Source organism: Myotis nattereri (assembly GCF_964212035.1).
Source record: "Myotis nattereri genome assembly, chromosome: X".
NCBI lineage: Eukaryota > Metazoa > Chordata > Mammalia > Chiroptera > Vespertilionidae > Myotis > Myotis nattereri.
Window position 1 is genome coordinate 44,877,266 of NC_138078.1, and position 16,788 is coordinate 44,894,053.

General features: G+C 41.0%; 1 protein-coding gene and 1 pseudogene across 2 annotated transcripts in view; both read left to right on the top strand.

Moving 5' to 3' along the window:
* The window catches only part of NEXMIF (neurite extension and migration factor), a 536,136-nt gene that overhangs the window by 175,768 nt on the left and 343,580 nt on the right, over positions 1-16,788 (top strand). The gene's annotated exons all lie outside the window — the stretch shown is intronic.
* On the top strand, positions 7,428-13,811 carry LOC308511679 (polypeptide N-acetylgalactosaminyltransferase 11-like; annotated as a pseudogene). The gene is made up of 3 exons: positions 7,428-7,499; positions 11,875-12,430; positions 13,090-13,811. The product of its transcript is annotated as a polypeptide N-acetylgalactosaminyltransferase 11-like (transcript).

The following is a 16,788-nucleotide window of genomic DNA, read 5'->3' on the forward strand; positions in this document are numbered from 1 at the left end:
AGTATTACAAAGGGTATTACATATGTGTCCATTTTATCCCCCCGCCCTAGACAGTCCCCTAGCCTCCCCTATCCCCCAGTGTTTTATGTCCATTGGTTATGCTTATATGCATGCATAAAAGTCCTTTAGTTGATCTCTTACCCCCCTACCTCCTGCCCCCCAACCTCCCCGGCCTTCCTGCTGCAGTTTGACAATCTGTTTGAAGCAGCTCTGCCTCTGTATCTATTATTGTTCAAAAGTTTATAATGGTTTCTATTATCCATGAATGAGTGAGATCATGTGGTATGTTTCCTTCATTGACTGGCTTATTTCACTTAGCATAATGCTCTCCAGTTCTATCGATGACGTTGCAAATGGTAAGAGTTCCTTCCTTTTTAGAGCAGCATTGTATTCCATCGTGTAGATGTACCACAGTTTTCTAATCCATTCATCTACTGATGGGCACTTAGGCTGTTTCCAGTTCCTAGCTATGGTGAATTGTGCTGCTATGAACATAAGGGTGCATATATCCTTTCTGACTGGTGTTTCTGGTTTCTTGGGATATATTCCTAGAAGTGGGATCACAGGGTCAAATGGGAGTTCCATTTTCAGTTTTTTAAGGAAACTCCATACTGTCTTCCATAGTGGCTGCACCAGTCTGCATTCCCACCAGCAGTGCACAAGTGTTCCTTTTTCTCCACATCCTCTCCAGCACTTGTCGTTTGTTGATTTGTTGAGAATAGCCAGTCTGACAGGTGTGAGATGGTACCTCATTGTTGTTTTGATTTGCATCTCTCAGATGATTAGTGACTTTGAGCATGTTTTCATATGTCTCTTGGCTTTCTGAATGTCCTTTTTTGAAAGGTGTCTATTTAGGTCCTTTGCCCATTTTTTGATTGGATTGTTTATCTTCCTTTTGTTAAGTTGTATGAGTTCCCTATAAATTTTGGAGATTAGGCCCTTATCAGATATGACATTGGCAAATAGGTTTTCCCACACAGTGGGTTTTCTCGTTGTTTTGTTGATGGTTTCTTTTGCTGTGCAGAAGCTTTTTATTTTGATGTAGTCCCATTTGTTCATGTTTTCTTTAGTTTCAAGTGCCCTAGGAGCTGTATCAGTGAAGAAATTGCTTCGGCATATGTCTGAGATTTTGTTGCCTTTGGATTCTTCTAGAATTTTTATGGTTTCCTGTCGTACATTTAAGTCCTTGATCCATTTTGAGTTTATTTTTGTGTATGGTGTAAGTTGGTGGTCTAGTTTCATTTTCTTGCATATATCTGTCCAATTTTCCACAACACCATTTATTGAAGAGACTATCTTGGCTCCACTGTATGTTCTTGCCTCCTTTGTCAAATAATAAATGAGCATATTGGTTCGGGCCGATTTCTGGGCTCTCTTTTCTATTCCATTGATCTATATGCCTATTCTTGTGCCAGTACCAGGCAGTTTTGAGAACAGTGGCTTTGAAATACAACTTGATATCTGGTACTGAGATCCCACCTACTTTGGTCTATTTCAGGATTGCTGTAGCTATTCGGGGTCTTTTTTTATTCCAGATGAATTTTTGGAGAGTTCGTTCTAGATCTCTGAAGTATGCCGTTGGTATTTGAATGGGAAGTGCGTTGAATTTATAGATTGCTTTGGGTAGTATGGACATTTTAATGATGTTGATTCTACCAATCCATGAACACGGTATGTTCTTCCATCTGTTTATGTCTTCCTCTATATCTTTTTTCAACGTCCTGTAGTTTTCTGAGTAGAGGTCATTTACCTCTTTAGTTAAGTTTATTCCTAGGTATCTTAATTTTTTTGGTGCGATGGTAAATGGGATTGTTTTTATAATCTCTCTTTCTGAAAGTTCACTATTGGTGTATAGAAATGCCTCAGATTTCTTGGGGTTAATTTTGTATCCTGCTACATTGCCAAATTCATGTATTAAGTCTAGTAGCTTTTTGATGGAGTCTCTAGGGTTTTGTATGTATAATATCATGTCGTCTGCAAATAAGGACAGTTTTACTTCCTCTTTTCCAATTTGGATGCCTTTTATTTCTTCTTCTTGCCGAATTGCAATGGCTAACACTTCCAGTACTATGTTGAACAGGAGTGGTGAGAGGGGGCATCCCTGTCTTGTTCCTGTTCTTAAGGGAAATAGTGTTAGTTTTTGTCCATTGAGTATGATGTTGGCCGTGGGCCTGTCATATATCGCTTTTATTATGTTGAGGTATGATCCTTCTACTCCCACCTTGCTGAGAGTTTTTATCAAAAATGGGTGTTGAATTTTGTCAAATGCTTTTTCTGCATCAATTGATATGACCATGTGTTTTTTTTCTTTCAATTTGTTTATGTGATGTATCACGTTTATTGATTTGCGGATATTGTACCATCCTTGCATCCCTGGGATAAATCCTACTTGGTCATGTTGTATGATCTTTCTGATGTACTGCTGGATCCGATTTGCTAAGATTTTGTTGAGGGTTTTGGCATCTATGTTCATGAGGGATATTGGCCTGTAATTCTCTTTCATTGTGTTGTCTTTACCTGGTTTTGGTATTAGGGTGATGCTGGCTTCATAGAATGAGCTTGAAATTTTGTAGTAGTCTAAGGAGGATAGGTTTTATTTCTTCCATGAATGTTTGGTAAAACTCCCCTGTGAAGCCGTCTGGTCCTGGGCTTTTGTTTGCTGGAAGCTTTTTGATGACTGCTTCAATTTCTTCCATAGTTATTGGCCTGTTGAGATTTTTACATTCTTCCTGATTGAGTTTTGGAATGTTGAATTTTTCTAGGAATTTGTCCATTTCCTCCAGGTTGTCTAGTTTGTTGGAGTAGAGCTGTCCATAGTATTTTTTAACAATCATTTATATTTCTGTGGGGTCTGTTGTTATTTCGCCTCTATGGTTTCTGATTTTGTTTATTTGGGTCCCCTCTCTTTGCTTCTTGGTGAGTCTGGCTAGAGGTTTATCAATCTTGTTTATCCTTTCAAAGAACCAGCTCTTGGTTTCATTGATATTCTGTATTGTTTTTTTGGTCTCTATGTCATTTATTTCTGCTCTAATCTTTATTATCTCCTTCCTTCTGCTCACTCTGGGGTTTTCTTCTTGCTCTCTTTCTAATTCTTTGAGTTGTAGAGTTAGCTGATTTACTACCATTTTTTCTTGTTTTTTGAGATAGGCCTGTAGAGCTATAAACTTCCCTCTCAGGACTGCTTTCATTGTGTCCCATAGGTTTTGGATTGTTGTGTTTTCATTGTCATTAGTTTCCAGGATGTTTTGAATTTCTTCTTTGATTTCATTGGTAACCCAATCAATATTTAATAGCATGCTATTACGCTTCCAGGTGTTTGAGTATTTTGGGTTGTTTTTATTGTAGTTTATTTCTAATATTGTGCCATCATGGTCTGCGAAGATGCTTTTTATGATTTCAATCTTCTTGAATTTGGAGATAATTTGCTTGTGACCCAATATATGGTCTATTTTTGAATATGTGTCATGAGCACTTGAGTAGAATGTATATTCCCTGGCTTTGGGGTGAAGTGTTCTGAAGATGTCTATTAAGTACATCTGATCTAGAGAGTCATTTAGGATTGCTGTATCTTTGCTGATTGTTTGTCTAGAGGACTTATCCAGTGCTGTCAGTGGTGTATGAAAGTCCCCTACTATGATTGTATTGTTGTTGATATCTCCTTTGATATCTTCCAGGAGTTTTTTTATGAATTTGGGTGCTCCTTCATTGGGTGCATATATGTTTACCAGAGTTATATCTTCGTGTTGTATTGATCCCTTTAGTATTATGAAGTGGCCTTCCTTGTCTCTTGTTATGGCCTTCACTTTGAGGTCTATTTTGTCCGATATAAGTATTGCTACCCCAGCTTTCTTTTCCTTTCCATTTGCCTGAAAGATATTTTTCCATCCTTTCACTTTCAGTCTGTGTGAGTCCCTTCTAATGAGGTGGATTTCTTGTAGACAGCAGATATATGGGTCATGTTTTTTTATCCATTCAGCCACTCGATGTCTTTTTTTTGGAGCATTTAGTCCGTTTACGTTTAAAGTTATTATTGAAAGGTACTTGTTTGTAGCCATTTCTTTTTTTGTGTGGCTGTTTTCTTTCTGAGCTTTTTATTTCTTCTTTTTATACCAGTCCCTTTAGCATTCCTTGCATTGCTGGCTTGGTGGTGATAAACTCCCTTAGCCTATTTTTGTCTGTGAAGCTTCTTATTTCCCCTTCAAGTTTGAATGATAGCCTTGCTGGATAGAGTATTCTTGGATTCAGTCCTTTGCTTTGCATCACTTTGTAAATTTCTGTCCATTCTTTTCTGGCCTGATGTGTTTCTGTTGAGAAATCATTTGACAATCTAATGGGAGATCCCTTGTATGTCACTTTCCGTCTCTCTCTTGCAGCCTGTAAGATTCTCTCTTTGTCCTGAACATATGCCATGGTAATTATGATGTGTCTTGGTGTGGGTCTTTTTGGCTTCACCTTGTTTGGGACTCTCTGGGCTTGTGTAACTTTTTTCTTCCCCACCTGAAGGAAGTTTTCTGATATTATTTCTTCTAATAGGTTTTCTAATCCTTGTTCATCCTTCTGTTGTTCTCGTACCCCTATTATTCGTATGTTGTTTCGTTTCATCTTGTCCCAAAGCTCCCTTGGGCTCTCCTCCTGTCTTTTAATTTTTTTCTCCAATTGCAGTACATTTTGGGTGTGTTTTGCTTCCTTGTCTTCTAATTCACTAATTTGGTCTTCCGCTTCTCCTAGTCTACTGTTGATACTTTGAATGGAGTTTTTCACTGCAGCTATATCACTCTTCATTTCTTCTTGGGTATTACTTAAGTTGTTGATTTTTTCATCTGTTTCTTCTAGCTTCTTCCATATGTTATCAATTTTTTCATCTGTTTCTTCTTGCTTCTTGCAGAGGTTGTCAATTTTTTCTTCCATCCGGTTTATGCACTCTAGGACCCTTATTCTGAATTCTTTTTCTGTCATGTTGCATGCCTCTGTATTACTTAGCTTCTTTTCTGGAGAGTCCTCCTTCTCTTTCCTTTGGGGGTTTCTTTGTCTACCCATGTTTGATCTCACTGACATATCTAGACGTTGAGTCGTTCAGTGGTTGCTCCATTGGTGGCAGTGACTCCTTGGTCTGTGGTTGCTCTTCAGGCGGTTGCGGTAGCAGCTGCTCTTCAGTTGGCAGCAGCTCCTCTGGTGGGTTCTGTTCACAGCTGTGGTGGCTCTTCTGGCTGGGGGGCGAGGTTTCACGTACAGCTGCTGTTCCTCAGCAGAGGGTGTGGTGCTCAGGAGGTTGCTGTAGCTTGGATCTGCTGTGTTAATTTAAAGGCACAAAATACAACACAACAAGGCACCACGTACCAGGCAGTATACACAAATATATTCATGATATTAATAACCCCAAATAAAGGTGACCACCCGAATTAAGAGAATTAGGGGATAAGAAGGAAGGAAGGGAAAAAGATAAAAGAGAAAAAAAAAAGAAAAGTAGGGACCAAAAAAAGGAGTACAAAAATGAAATTGGGAAAAAAGCGGGGGGGAAATAAAATCGAGAAAAGAAAAGAAAAAAAAAAGAAAGAGAAAAAAGAAAAAAAAAGAGCGAAAAGAGAGAATGAAGTGGAAGAGGGGAAAAGACTTTTTATATGAAGAGAATACTCCTATAGAACAGCCACTAATCCGAACAAATTCCAGCAGCAGCTCCCTGGAGATGAATGCAAACTAGAAACAACCACTAATATAATGATGAAAATAGAATGGAGAACACTAATCCCAAAATAAAATAAAGAGAAAATAAAATGGTACTTTAAAACAGTTCAAATGGTAGCAGTAATAATACTGGTTAAAAATAAGAAGGTAGTAATTAAAAGGGTAAAATCAGGTGATGGAAGCAGAAGAAAAAAAATAAAAGAAAAAAAAGAAGAAGAAAGAAAAAAATGGGTTTCTTAGTTAAAAGGTGAAAAAAGAGAAAAAAAATTGCAGTAGTGAAGGTCCTTTGGTTCTTCTATTCTTCAGTGTGGCTCGCCTTAGACCTTCCAGGTATTCAGGAGAGTGTTGGGTTTCCCTGCGATACACTGTTCCTCTGTGTTGTAAACCACAGTCCTTATTTTAAAGCAGGCCGCATTTTTTTCCCAGACTGCCTTATTTTGTGTTTAGCAAAGAGTCAGTTTGTGGCTCAGCCTCTGGGTGGCAGTGTTCTGGGGTTGGCCTCTGAGGCTATAGGGCCTCTCTGTCCAGTGGAAGTTCACTGCCCAGAGCTGGCTGCGTAATAGTTAGTTACCGGCGCTGTGTTGTTGCTGGGATTGAAAATCCCTCTATAGGCCAGACCCTGTTAACTCCCAGAGACTGATCAGGTTATTTTAATCCTTGATCTCCTACAGGGTGGAATCTGGGTGTGGCTGTGCTCCTTGCCTGGGGGCTGGGGGGAGGAGTCTCTCTCTCTGGAGAGAATGGCTGCCCCAGACCTGGGCTCAGGGGTGTCTCAGCACTCAATTCACTGCCACCTCTCCCGGCCCCCCTTCTCTCCTCAGTCTCTCCCCAGATTCCACTCCTCCGCATACTCTCCCTCTCTTCAGCACAGGTGAGTGTCTGTATCCGAAATGTCCCATGAACAGGATTCTGTGAAAACAAACAAACAAACGCCGGCCGCGGAAACGGGGAAGGCTTGGTTTCTGTAAGCTTCTTCTCTTACTGGGACTGCATGGTCTGGTCAGCTCTTCAGGCTGCCCCCTTTAGGCTCAGTCTTCTGTGATCACAGAACCCAGCTCTCAATTCCCCCCGGCGGCGCCAGGAATCCCTAGGTTCTCCTTTCCCCCATCAGGGGCTGTGCCTTTCCCAAGGGACGCGGCTGTGTGCCACGTGGTCTCCCTCCGACTCTCTGGGCTCAGAGGTCTGGCAAACTTTCCTGCCCAAAACCCTGGTTCCTTTACCTTTCCAGGGGAGTTCTGCTCTTCCCGGCTGCAAACTGTCTCACCAGCTGAGCAATTTCGCTAATTTGGGGTGGATGTTATTAGTTTCAGCTGCTCACTCCAATTGCTCCGGGACACGACCTGGGACGCGTCTGCCTATATCGCCGCCATCTTCCCTTCTCCTATGACCCTTATTCTGAATTCTTTTTCTGAAATATTGCCTTCCTCCATTTCACTTAGCTGATTTTCTGGAGATTCCTTCTTTTCTTTCCTTTGGGCAATTCTTTGTCTACCCATTTTTCTTCTTTCCAGGGATCTAGGTTTTGAGTCATGCAGGGGCTGCTCCTTGGGTGTCAGTGGCTCCTCAGGTGGCTGCTCCTCGGGTGTTCATGGCAGCAGCTATTCCTTAGTTGGAAGTGGCTCCTCTGGTGGGCTCTGTTCACCACAGTGGTGGCTCCTCTGGCTGGTAGGGGGAGGCTGCTTACACAGCTGCTTCTCCTTGGACAGGGGTGGGCTGCTGATGGGGCTGCTTCTCTTTGTATGGGCATGGGGTGCTTGCCAAGCTGCTTCTCCTCAGATGGGGGCAAACTGATTGTTCAACTGCTGCTCCTGGATGGGGTAAGGCTGCATGCATGACTGCTGCTCTTCTGGCTGGTAGGGGGAGGCTGCTTATGCAGTTGCTGCTCTACGGGCAGGGGTGGGCTGCTCATGAGCCTTCTTTTCCTTGAAAGGAGGTGAGCTGTGCACAAGGCTGCTGCTCATTGGATGGGTGGGACGCTCACACAGCTGCTGCTCCTTGGACTGGGGTGGGCTGCTCACATGGTTGCTGCTCACATGGTCACAGTGCCCTGGGCTAAAGCATTGAGCCAGTCAGAGGGGAGGGTGCTTTGGAACTCACAGTAGCCTGCACACAGGGTGCCTGGAGTCTCAGTTACCATGGGACCACAGCAGAGACAGCAGGTCACTGGCAGGGGTGCCTGTAGATCGTGGGTGTTATTTGAGGGCACCCTTGGAGGAGATGAGGCTGAGATTCAAAAAAGCAAGGCCTCTGAGGAAGAGTCAGCCACTCTGAGACTGTTTTCAACAGTAGCAGAGGCTGCCTGGTTAGGCAAGCCCGGTTAGCCTGCCTCCAAAGGTCTTGTGGGATCTCACTCTGCCTCACTCACACACACACTCCACATGACCACACACTCTTCTTTTGCTCACTCATGCTCTCTCCCTCACTGCCGCCTTTTTCTTTCCTCTGTAGTTGGGTCTGGAATGTTATTGACCCATTCGTGGATGGAGTCTCTTCTCTGGTTATCTGGTTATGTGGCTTGCTCTCTAGCACATTGGCCAAACAGGATAAAATTCACCTCGACAAGACATGATACAAAGGGAACAAAACACGAATGTACTCACGACACTGATAACCCCAGTATAAGTGACCACCAGAGAAAAGCAAATTAGGAGAGAGAAAAGAGAGCATAAATGATATTGAAGAGAGAAAAAATGGTATGAGAGCAAAGAAAAAGAAGATATATATATATATATATATATATATATATATATATATGCAGAAAACACTAGAGAACAAACAGGTAAACCAAAACATACAAACACCAAATACTCAGTAAAGAAGGTGGGGGCAGAATCTTATATATAGAAAGTAAGGTTAAGAATTGGATGAATATGGGGAGGACCTCAGTTCAGTATAGAGGAAGTAGAAAGGGGATGAGTGGATAAGAAGAAAGAGAAAGAGAAGAAAATTATAATCATAATAAAAGAGAAGAAAATAATCATCATCATAATAATAAATTTTAAAAAAATTGATTAAAATCGGATAAAAATTAGAATGTTGGAAAAATAATGTGAAAAGAAATAGAAAATAAAGAAAAAAGGAAATAAAGGAATTAAAGTAAAAAGAAAACAAAAGATAACAAAATAATAATAAAATAACAATGAAAAACTGAAGTGTTGTTCCTTTGGCTGGTTTAAGATCCTACTCTTCTGTACTGTCTGTGGCTTTTCAGTTTCCTGTTGCTGGGACTGAAGGCCTCTCTTTAGGCCAGTCCCTGTGGATTGTTAGGGACTATTTAGATTTTTTTTGTCCTTTGTGCCACTCAGGGTGTAGTCTGGGTGTGGCTTTATTAATTGCCTGGAGACCAGAGGGAGGGGTTATCTCTTCAGGACAAAATGGCTACCTAGGTCCCATGCGTCAGGTATGACTCAGCACCAGACTCCTAGCCACCTCTCCTGGGCCCTCTCCTCACCCCAGCCTCTCCCCAGACTCCACATGCCCGTACCACCTCCTGCACCTCAGTCACGGGTGAGTGTCTGTATCTGAAAGGTCCGATGAACTAGGTTCAGCAAACAAATGCAAAGACCAAAAAGAGGAGAAAGAGCTGCACCTCTGCGAGCCCCTCTCCTCCCAGTCCAGCACTGTCTGGGCAACAGTCTAGGCTGGCCCCTCTGGGCTCAGTCTCTCATGACTGTGAACCCAGATCTAGAATCCTCTGCAACCAGGAGTCCTGCAGACCTCCTTTCCACAGTCAGATGCTGTGCCTGTCCCAAGCGACGTGGCCTCAGTGCCGTGCAGTTTTCCTCTGACACTCTGGGCTGAGAGGTCTTGCAGTTCTCTCTAGCCTAGATCCCTGATTTTACTGTTCTCCAGGTGTCCTCTGCCCTTCCTTGCTGTGGATTGTCTCACCAGCTGTGTCTACTTCACCAATTTGGGGTGGATGTTATTGGATTTAGTTGCTCGTTCTATCTGCTCCAGGACAAGGCTCGTAACACGTCCATCATTTCCACTGTCATTTTGTCTCCCTGGACAGACTTTTTAGGTGCCCGTGGTCAGGAAGCCTGGATTCCTGGTGTTCATGGATTTGCAGCTGAGGCAGTTCATCCCTGGGTGTTGTAGTTGTAGAGTCCCTAGAGGTATCTGAGGTTTCCCTGGTTGAAGGTCAGGCTGGGCTTCCGATCACAGCCAGTCTTCCCTTCAAATGGCATGGTCTCTGTGGCAGAGCTGGCTGCTCTGGGAGAGATTTCAGCAGCAGTAGAGGCTGCCCGGCCAGGGGATCTCAGTCTGGCAGTCCCCAACAGTTCCATGGAATATAACTCTCCCTCACTCACAAATACAGACACTCCCTGCACGTCCACACACTCTCCTTTTATTCTCTCACTCACACACTCTCTTGCAGGCTGCCGTCCCATCAGCAGCCATCTTGGATCTCCACTAGTTGTACTTTTATATACCAATAATGAACTATAAGAAATGGAGAATTAAAAAAAATCCCATTTATAATTGCATCAAAAATAAAATACATAAGAATAAATTTAACCAAGGAGGTAAAATATCCTGTACTTGGAAAATTACAAGATACTGAAGAAAGGAATTGAATAATATGCAAGGAAGTGGAAGAATATATAATGTTCATGTGTAGGAAGATTTAACATTATTAAAATGAACAAGCTACCCAATGCATCCTACAGATTCGACTCAATTCTTATCAAGATACCAATAGCATATTTCACGGAACTAAAACAAGTATTTCAAAAATTTATATGGAGCTACAGAAGACCCCCACAAATACAAACAATAATCTTGATAAAGAAGATCGAGGATGGAGAAATCATGCTATTTGATATTAAACTCTGCTAAAGGGCCATAGGAATCAAAACATAATGGTACTGGCATAAACACAGACATATAGATCAATGAAACATAATAGAGAGTCCAGAAATAAACCTGCACCGTTATGGTCAATTAACATAGGGTAGAGACAGTCTGTTCAATAAATGATGTTGGAAAATTGGACACATATATGAAAAAATGAAATTAGACCTCCTTCTTACAATATTCACAAGAATAAATTCAGCCTGACTGATCTGGTTCAGTGGTTGCGAGTTGACCTATGAACCAGGAAGTCATGGTTAAATTCCTGGTCAGGGCACATGCCCAGGTTGCAGTATCGATCACCAGTGGGGGGCATGCGGGAGACAACCAATCGATGATTCTGTTTCATCATTGATGTTTCTATATTTCTCTCCCTCTTCATCTCTGAAATCAATAAAAATATATATCTTTTCAAAAAGAATAAATTCAAAGCAGATTAAAATTTAAATGTAGGATTCAAAACCATACAAATCCTAGAAGACAACATAGGCAGTAAAATATCTGACATTTCTCATAGTAATTTATATATATATATCTTCACACAAGAGAAATAAAAGGAAAAAATAAACAAATAGGATTACATCAAACTAAAACTAAAATTTTTGAGCAGCCAAGGAAACCATAAACTGATTAAAAAGTCAACGCAATGAATGGAAGAACATATTCACCAATGATATATATGATAAGGGTTAATTTTCAATATTTATAAAGAACATATATAAGTCAACAGCAAAACAAACAATCCAATTAAAAAATGGGCAAAGAACTTGAATAGATACTTCTCTTTTTTATAAAAAAATATTTTTATTGATTTCAGAGAGGAAGGGAGAGGGAGAGAGAGAGAAACATCGATGAGAGAATCATTGATTGGCTGCGTCCTGCACGCCTCCCAGTGGGGATTGAGCCCACAACCTTGGCCCTGACCTGGAATTGAACTGTGACCTCCTGGTTCATAGGTCGATGCTCAACCACTGAGCCATGCCAGTCAGGTTCCTCTTTGGACATACAGATGGCCAATAGACATATGAAAAAAATGTTCAACATTTGTAATCATCAGAGAGATGCAAACTAAAGCCACAATGAGATATCACCTCACACCTGGCAGAATGGCAAACATCAATAAATCAACAAACAACAAGTGCTGGCAAGGATGTGGAGAAAAGAGAACCCTAGTGCACTGTTGGTGGGAATGCAAACTGGTATAGCCACTGTATAAAACACCATGGAGTTTCCTCAAAAAATTAAAAATGGAACTGCCTTTTGACCCCGTGATCTCACTTCTGGGAATATATTCTAAGAATCCCAATACACCAATGAAGACTTGTCTGCTTTGCTCAGGAGACACTGGACCACACACCAGACCAGCTTCTCCATGAGTCATCCTTGTAGGTAAAGACAGTGATTTCCATGATTTGAAAGGAGAATTTGTCAAAAAACACCACCCTTTAAAAACTAAAGTAGTAAAAAATACAAAGCATGAGGGATTAATTAGAGGAAGAATGACTGGAACAGCCCACATAACAGAATTCCTCATGTTCCTGGACAGTCACTGTGAGGTGAATGTGATGTGGCTGCAGCCCTTGTTGGCCACTATCTAGGAAGATGGGCAGACGGTCATGTGCCTGGTGATCACAGCATCAGTGGGAACATGCTGGCCTACAACTCCTCCCATGTGTTACATGCAGGGTCCAAGTGGAGGCTGCACTTCAAATGAGATCTTGTTCCCCATTCTGAGCTAGGAAGACTGGAAGGAACTCCTATACCCATAAAATCACCTATAATGGCTGGATGATTGTTTTCCATGAATAGAAACTACTTCAATGAACTTGGGCAGTATGACAGTGGCATGAATATCTGAGGAGGAGGAAACTTAGATGTTATTTCTGATTTGGATGTATGGAGGTGCCGTGACCTGCATAGCAGGTTCAGGAAGGACTGCAGAAGGGCTGACACACAATGAAGACATTACACAAGAAATGAGTTTTAAGCATGGCGGGGAAGGTCGAACCTCTCTTGGGAAGAGGAGGAACCATGAGTCCTTGCCATGCCTGTTTTTATTCAACTTGGTTACACATTTGCCCTTAGCAAAGCACAGAGGCAGAGCACCTAGTAAGCAGATAGTATCAAGGGTCAGTAAATCTCAGTAACATTTTCTCAAATATTATCAGGTCAGGAAATCGCTTTGAGAGCCTGCAATATCAGCAAGAGCAATCCCTGCTGGCATCAACCCTGCTGCCGCCCAAGGTGTATGGCCTCCCAAATTCCTTGTTGCACTTTCATGCCGATGCTGCTATGTGGTGGTCTCCAGCATGGAGGAAACTCTTCATCATACCTTGCTCTAGAGCAGTGGTTCTCAACCTTCCTAATGCCGTGACCCTTTAATACAGTTCCTCATGTTGTGGTGACCCCCAACCATAAAATGATTTTCGTTGCTACTTCATAACGGTAATTTTGCTACTGTAAACAATATGTAATTATATATGTGTTTTCTGATGGTCTTAGGCGACCCCTGTGAAAGGGTTGTTTGACCCCTAAAGGGGTCGCGACCCACAGGTTGAGAACCACTGCTCTAGAGTCAGACACATTTTCTGGAAAAGGCAACCATATGGTTCTCCTGAAGGCCAGAACACAGTAACCTATAATTATTTGAGGCTAGCACTTCTTTGGTTGAATGAATATAAGGAGCAGTATTTTTTCTTAAGATCTCAACTGAGGACTGGAAGTTAATGAAATATTAGTGAGCATGTTGAACTGAGAAAGAAATTGGGTTGTAAATCATTTAAATGGCATTTGGATACTATTTACCCAGAGATGCAGATATATGGGCTCAATGCCAAACCTCAACAACAAACACATATTTTCTTTTATCAACAGAGGATAAAAAAGTCCCAAAGTCCCACACCAAAATGTCCCAAAGTTCTTCAATATGGAAGGCTCTATCACCTCCAGACCAGCAAGTGTCTGGTGGCCAAGGGAGGCCCAAAGTCAGAAGGGAGGTCTAGTAGTGCTAAGGCATGTGACTATGTGACCCAAATCAAATCTGGATTTATAATGAAGAGTGTGAATTGATTTTAAGTGATCTCCTTTGCTTGGCTATCTCAGAAACTAAATAATCAGAAGGATCTTAGGAATGGATCTCTGGGAAGAATAATTGGCTGTAGCAGGTGTCAGTTGGATAGTGCGTGAGAGTGGTTGATCCACTGAGTCAGAAAGGTTAGGTTGCTATGCCAATATGTGATGGTTCCTTCTCACAACAGTGGCATTTGGAAGGTTAAGATAGACGCCATGGCTGGAATGGTTATTCGTCATGCTTGTCCTCCTATGGAAATGCCTGGGAAGATTAGCAGAAATGAGACAACAGATATACTGAAGACAGGAGCACTGAGTGACCATCAGGAAGTGAAGAAGTATGTTACACCAAGATATTAAGGTCATTTTGGAGTTATTGTTATGGAATTTCTTGCTTATGGTAGGAAACTAGAATATAATTTTAATATTAACAGCCAGGTTTGTATAGAAAGACAATACCCAGGAAATTGATGTGTCTATTCAAATATATTTATGCTTCTTTTTAAAAAAATTATTTACTATTGAAAGTATTACATATGTCCTCTTTTCTCCCCATAGACTCCCCTCTATCTGACATATGCCCCCTCAGGCCTTCACCCCACCATTTTCTGTGCCTATGGGTTATGTATATGTGCATTCTTTATTAAATTTATTTGGGGTGACATTCATTAATAAGATTATATAAGTTTCAAGGGTACAATTCTATGATACATCATCTGTACATTGCATTGTATGTTCACCACCCAAAGTCTAGTCTCCTTCTGTCACCACATATTTGACCCCCTTTACCCTCTTCAACCTCTCCCAACCCCCTTCTCCTCTGGTAACCACCCTACTGTTGTCTGTGTCTATGAGGTATTTTTTATTTGTTCATTTGTTGCTTTCTGTTTTATATTCCAAATATAAGTGAAATCATATGGTTCTAATGCTTTTCATCTTACTTATTTCACTTAACATTATGCTCTCAGGATTTATGTTGTCACAAATAGCACTGTTTTATCTTTTCTCATGGCTGAATAGTATTTCATTGTACATATGTACAACATGTTCTTTATCCAAACATTGGTCAAAGGACACTTAGGTTGTTTACATATCTTGGCTATTTTGAATAATGCTACAATGAACACGGGGGTACATATATTTTTAGGAACAAATGTTTTAAAAATTTTGGTAGATACCTAGAAGAGGGATTGCTGGTCATATGGTAACTCTATTCTTAATTTTTTGATGAACATACTGTTTTCCAAAGTAATCCCCTATAATAATGGAATGATGTTTATCTTATCAGGAACTTTTCATTATTAGAAGACTTTAGAGGAGACCATTAATTTCTTTTTACTTTTATTATCATATTATTAATAGATAATTTTAAACAAACTAATTGAATGCACATTACTTTTAACTTCAGAATACATCATTTATAAAATTATATTTAAGAAGTTGTTAACTATTACAAATTATTTTGTTGAATTATGGTACTACTTACATTTAAAATAAAAGATCCTGCCCTAGTTGGTTTGGCTCAGTAAATAGAGTCAGCCTGCAGACTGAAGTGCCCCGAGTTCAATTCCAGTCAAGGGCACATGTCTGAGTTGTGGCCTCTATCCCCAGTAGCGGGCATGTAGGAGGCAGCCAATAGATGATTCTCTTTCATCATTGATGTTTCTATCTTTCTTTCCCTCTCCCTTTCTCTCTAAAATCAATAAATATATATATTTTTCCTCATTTTATTTATTTATTTATTTGTTTTCTAAAGTTTTACGTGTGTCTACTTCTTCCCCTACTGACCCCCCGCCCCTTGCAGCCCAGCCATTCCCACCCTGGGCAAGCCCTCCCCCCAGTGTCTGTGTCCATTGGTTATGCTAATATGCATGCATACAAGTCCTTTGGTTGCTCTCTAATCCCCTCCCTCCCCTACCATTTGTCTCAGGATCTATTCTTGTTTATAAATTTATATTGATCATTATATGAAACATATGACTGAGATCATGTGATATTTATCTTTCTCCGACAGGCTTATTTTGCTTAGCATAATGCTGTTCAGTTCCATCCATGCTGTTGCAAATGGTAAAAGTTCCTTCCTTTTTTTTTTTTTTATAGTGGCATAGTATTCCATTGTGTAGATGTACCACAGTTTTTTAATCCACTCATCTGCTGATGGACACTTAGGCTGTTTCCAAATCTTAGCTTTGTAAATTGTGCTACTATGAACATAGGGGTGCATATATCCTTTCTGATTGGTGTTTCTGGCTTCTTGGGATATATTCCTAGAAGTGGGATTACTGGGTCAAATGGGAGTTCCATTTTTAGGTTTTTTTTTAAATATATTTTATTGAGTTTTTACAGAGAGGAGGGGAGAGAGATAGAGAGTTAGAAACATTGATGAGAGAGAAACATCGATCAGCTGCCTCCTGCACATCTCCTACTGGGGATGTGCCCGCAACCCAGGTACATGCCCTTGACCGGAATCGAACCTGGGACCCTTCAGTCTGCAAGCCGACGCTCTATCCACTGAGCCAAACCGGTTTTGGCACCATTTTTAACTTTTTGAGGAAACTCCATACTGTCTTTTACAGTGGCTGCACCAGTCTGCATTCCCACCAGCAGTGCACAAGGGTTCCTTTTTCTCCACATCCTCGCCAGCAGTTACTGTTTGTTGATATGTTGATGATAGCCATTCTGGCAGGTGTAAGATGGTACCTCATTGTTGTTTTGATTTGCATCTCTCAGATGATTAGTGACTTTGAGCATGTTTTCATATGTCTCTTGGCCTTCAGTATGTCCTCTTTCGAAAAGTGTCTACTTAGGTTTTTGCCCATATTTTTTTATTGGGTCCATTATCATCTTTTTGTTAACTTGTATGAGTTCTCTGTAAATTTTGGAGATTAAAACCTTATCTGAAATGGCATTGGCAAATATGTTCTCCCAAGCAGTGGGCTTTCTAGTTGTTTTGTTGATGGTTTCTTTTGCTGTGCAGCAGCTTTTTATTTGAATGTAGTCCCATTTGTTTATTTTCTCCTTGGTCTCTCTTGCCTCAGGAGCTGTGTTGGTAAAGATATTGCTATGATATATTGCCGGGGTTCTTGTTCCAGCATCTAGAAGACTTTAACAATCTGGAGAAGGGCTGTGTGTAACTTAATAAAGAGTCCAGAGATGAAGCATAATTTTGAAAGTCATTTCAGG